Genomic DNA, 5,516 nt, shown 5'->3' on the forward strand with positions numbered 1-5,516 from the left:
AAAGCAGTATGGAGGTTCCTCAAAAGACTTCACATAGATCTCCCCTATGATCCAGCAATCCCACTTTTGGGCATTTACCCAAATGTTTACAAACAAGACCACACTAAAGCTACCAGCACAACTATGTTTATTGCAGCATTATTTACCATAGCTAAGATATGGAACCAACCCAGATGCCCCTCAGTAGATGAATGGATCAAGAAAATGTGGTATATATACACAATGGAATTCTATGCCTCCATCAGAAAGAATGACATTTCCCCATTTGTTAGGAAATGGAAAAACTTGGAAAAAATTATATTAAGTGAAGTAAGCCAGGCCCAAGGAAGCATCGGTCCCATGGTTTCCCTTATTTGCAATATCTAGTATAGGTATGAGTCAAGCGGAAAAGGTCAGATAATGTGATGTTAGGAAAATGAACCCTTAAATATGCATTTTAATGTTTTCGTTTCTTTCATGCATGTGTTTCTAACGCATTTATAAGATTATTTCTTTGTTGCTTTGTATGTCCCTCCCCCACAGTGTAACCCCCGCTTTCACTATATTTGATGTCAGTATAACATGTGGAGGAGATGGGGACAAACAAGTCGTTTAAGGATTCAGGTGGACCTGTTGCAACAATGAGAAGTACAAAATGTCATGTCAAAACCAGCTTTACAATGTCGGTGTGGGGGGGGAGGGGGGTATAATTGGTTGGGGGGAGGGGGTAAAATTGGGTGGGGGGAGAGGGGAGGCGGGGAAGGGAAGTGAAGGGTAAACAAAGGAGGAGGCTGCAATGCTTGGTAAGAAATGTATGCATTATCCTGCCCATGTAATTGTAGCCCCTCTGTACAGTATGTTCTCAAATAAAATAAAATACAATTAAAAAAAATTGCAAATGTGAGCAATCGACCAAACAATATTAGCTTTTCCCAATATACACAGAATTTTAGAGAAGTAAGATCAATAACATTTTTAGGAACAATAAGGTTTCCTAGTTACAAACAGTCAACCAAGGATATATGCCTGTATAAAGATTGCATCAATAACTACTTAAATTTACAGGATACTACATGCTTCAGCAGGACGTTTACCCAAATTACTACAATATAGAGATTATCATGGCACTTGCACAAGGATGATATGAAAATTTGTGAAATATTCCATATTTTTCATTCTTGAGATGCAAGAAATGAAAAACAGTCATTAAAAAATTTATTACAAAAATACAAGTCGTTATGTCGAAAAATGAACTTTACAACTTTGTGCTGGTGGAGGGGTAGCAGGGAGGATTGAGTGGGGAAGCAGGGGAAGGATGGGAATGGATGGGAAGGGTAAATACAGGAGGAGGCTACAATGCTTGATAAAAAATGTACTCATTATCTTGCCCATGTAATTGTAACCCCTCTGTACAGTATTTTCACAATAAAAAATTTAAAAAGGCAAATGTAACAATATATGTAATTCATTGAACTGAAAGTTAGTTTGACATCAGTGTGTTAAATCCTCACCTTAGAATGGCCTTTACATAGCATAATCTTTACAAAACATTTGAAATTGGATAACATTGTCATTTTATCCCAAAGAAATAAAATACTATAAGGACCTAGGAAAAAAAAGGAATCTTAAACTTTTTCTATATGGAATGCTATCTGAAATAACACATTTATTAACGAACCTATATATTATAAAACAATGTATAATTCAAAGTATTATATCTAGGAGAGAATTAAATAGATTATGGACATTATACAAACAAAATACAGAGTATTTTAAAATATACTTTTTTCATACAAGCACCAGAAATATTTTTAGTTTCTGTACTACTCATTTCAACAGATAAGTTAAAGTGATTTCTGATTTAAAAATGACAAACCCTGCAGAAATCATTATAGATGTATACAAACAACTCTTGAATACATTTTGACATCAAAGTCAGGCAATTCACTTGAAGAATACTATGGAATCCATGAATTTTTAAAGTAAGATATTGCTGTTGCTTTGTCTTGTGAAAATATTTTGTACAGACACAAAGATGGATTTGCATTTTTGAAATTTAAGAATCTTAACCAAACCATTATGAGTTAGGAGAACAATTTTTACAGCCTTCCACAATTTAAAAGAGGTAGTGATACATATTTATCCTTTTGGCAATATTAAATGCAGTTTCTTCCAAGTCGTTCTTCAGACCTGGTTTGATATAATGCTTCAATAGAAGGCAATCCAGCATATCTTTGATATTTCTATTCCAAGCAGCAAGATGAAAGGGAGTCAAGAGGACTTTACTTTGGGCATTGGTATCTGCCTCAATGTGAACTAAGGAAGCAGCCACTCTGGTATTATTCAACATATAAGCACTGTGCAGGGGTGTCTAGCCATTCACAGTAATTGCATGAATATCTGCCTTGAGCCACCAACTCATGGACCATGTCTAAGTGCCCACTGGAGGCTTCCCGATGAAGAGAGGTATACTCATCATCATCCCTAGTATTCACATGAGTGGCCTTTTAGGAAAGCAGTGTCTGCACTGTAGTAAGCCAATTATTTTCAGCAGCCCAAACAAAAATTTGTTTTAATACTTCTCCATTTTTTTGCAAATGATATCATTCCTCACTTTTTCATCTTGTTCCTTGTCTTCATCAGAATTGCCTAACCAGAGACAGTGAGTACCAGTGGGAATGGGGTGCACATGTATTCCAGAATAGTTCACGTTGGTTGAACTGGTCAGAAAAATACAGTGAATTTTCTACATCTGTTATTTCACCATGATTTTCTTTCTCTTTTTCCAATTTTACTATTGGAAATTATTCTAACTGGAGAGTAGGTAATTCATAGAGAGCAAAGGAAAGGTTTCCTCCATATTCAAAGGTACAGACTGAAAATGGGACCAGTGGTGTCTTCATGTGCAGCTTATTATAGGAATGAGAAAATATGAAATAATGCCTTCTATGTAAATGATTTGGGAAATGGCAGAGCAGAAAGTGAAATGATGCAACCAAAAATATAAAAGCAAAATAAATTAGGATAATTATGGAGCAGTCACATTATCTATGAGAGCCATGAAAGGGAGAGAGGAAGAGAGAGACAGATGTACAATGACCTAGCTAGCCACAAAATCCATGCCTCTAATCAATTTATAGAGCAAACAATTTTATTTTTTAAAAGAGGTGGAAATGGAATTTATGAATTTTCTTGAAATTAGTAAATACATTTTTATTAGCCTACATAAAGAGACATAGCTTTGACCAAATTACAGACAAAAATCTAAATCCTTGATAATTCTAGTAACAGATCTGACTGAAATCAGTTGAATCACACTTTTCCTGTAGAGTGAAGGAATAGGTCCAGGCTAGGAAAGCAGCTAGAGAAGGCAGACCGATTGTATCTGTGACAAAACTTTGTGGAAAATGGTATCAAGGATTAAGTACTGGTGATCCACTTGCACTGGAAGTGTGAATCTGAACTATTGCTTGCTGATTCTGAACTATTTCTTTAATAATTATAAGTTCCAAGAAGAAAAGGTGAGATTTAATTGATAGCAAAGGATTAGTAATACACTTTGACTTCTCATTAAGCACCTTCAATCATCAAAATCACATGAAGACAATAGACAGGCCTACTTTTTTGGATGAAAACAAGTATCTTTAAAACAAGGTAATTAAGTATTCCTACAAAGGACTTCTATTTTACTACTGCATTATATAGTTTTTTCTAATGTTGGGTAACAAATAATGGATCTATTAGAAAGCTCTTAAAGCTCATATGTTCAATAGTGAGTTCTCTTATATTATACCATGGTATTTTTGTTTATGGTTTTAAGAAGAAATTTACTAGCTTAAATTTCTGACAAGACAATATCATCACTGTACAACTTGCTTCTATACTCTAAGTTTTAAATTACTATCTAATATGTGTATTAGATAGCTATAGAGGAAAAACTAGAAGCCACACTTGTGGCTCATGTGTTTATCCTAGCTAATCAGAAAGATGAAATCTGAGGATTGTGGTTTGAAACCAAACCAAGCAAAAAAAAGTCCATTAAATTCTGATTTGAAAGTAACCAGCAAAAGCTAGAAATGGAGCTGTGGGACAAGCAGTAAAATTCTAGGCTTGAGAAAACTACAACAAAAAAACAACAAATTCTGGGACAGAGCCAGGCCATGAGTTCAAGCCTAGTATTAGCACCAAACAAATGAATTAATTAATTAATTAAAATAAATTAAGTGGTCACATGTGGCGAGGCAAGTAAAATGTGACACCCATGGTGACTGGATTGTGTATTATTTTGTAATAAGGCAAATTAACATTTGTCCTAATCACTAAAATTTTATTTGTACTTTTTTGTACTAAACCCTGAATTTAGCATGCAAGTATATGTGTGTACATGTGCACACGTGTGTATGTGTATATGTGTGCGTGTGCTGTTGCAATGTTGCTTGCCAATGTGGACAAGGTGAGGCTCAAAAGAGCTAACTGTGTTGCAATGTTTTTATTTATCAGTGTTCTGTCATGTCATTTCTGTGGAGCCACCCTTCTGTACATTTTATTTGTCAAATAATATCATCATCATAATCAAAGCATATACAACATTAAGTTAGATAAAAGAGACCACTTTCAGCTCTTATTATATGTTAGGTAAGAAGATACAGATATAATTAGGTAGTAAGTTATTGCTGTAAGATGACTGTCAGTACAAAATATGTATTTGACCTCTTAAATTGGTTATACTTTTAAGATATACTCATGGAGTGAGTTTGACTGACTTGACCAAACAGGTATTACTCTCTGGTTATTCCTGTGAAACACAAGGTGAATAAACTCTTTCTGGATTTCTGTTGAAAATAACTTTCTTTGTAACATTATATCTATTCTCACTAAGATAATCAACCCTGTATTTATTTGGTTTGAATATCTCATCATATTGACTGAAAACCAGTATTGTGGATATGCTTGCTAGATATACCTTTCAAAACAAACAAACAAAAAGCATGTGTCACCTCCAGATTGTGGATGCATTTGAAGTTCTTTTGTACATGCAATGGGATCCTCACTAATGGCTCTTTGTGAAAGTAACTATCACAACTTTAACAAATAAGGCTTTTCGAATATCTTTTCCAATATAAATAACAACCCCGAGAGCATCCTGCAATTTCTGAAAAGCCTTTGAATATTTTTAGTATTATTTCAGTTCATTGACTATAGAGCTATAGACATTTCTGAAATAAATGTTAAGATCTGAAGATGTAAGTGGGTATATAGGCTTTTTATGCAATAGAATATTATGAAATATTATGAAATAGAATAAAAGGATATAAGTGAATTTGGTAAGCTAATTATTAGAATAACTTTGTTTTCTAGTAACAGGTTTTTTTTTCTTTTTTTGGGGTCCGGTCGTGGGGCCTTGAACTCTGGGCCTGGGCACTGTCCCTCAGCTCTTCAGCTCAAGGCTAGTGCTCTACGGCTTGAGCCACAGCGCCACTTCCGGCTTTTTCCTGTTTGCTTATGTGGTGCTGAGGAATCGAACCCAGGGCCTCATG

At 34.8% G+C, this 5,516-nt stretch overlaps 1 pseudogene; it reads left to right on the forward strand.

Annotated features, from left to right (window-relative positions):
- Positions 1 to 1,052: 1,052 nt before the first annotated feature.
- Positions 1,053 to 1,152, forward strand: LOC138805510 (U6 spliceosomal RNA; annotated as a pseudogene).
- Positions 1,153 to 5,516: the final 4,364 nt, after the last annotated feature.

Source organism: Dipodomys merriami, unplaced genomic scaffold (genome assembly GCF_024711535.1).
Source record: "Dipodomys merriami isolate MVZ:Mamm:240054 unplaced genomic scaffold, mDipMer1.0.p SCAF_3980, whole genome shotgun sequence".
Lineage (NCBI taxonomy): Eukaryota > Metazoa > Chordata > Mammalia > Rodentia > Heteromyidae > Dipodomys > Dipodomys merriami.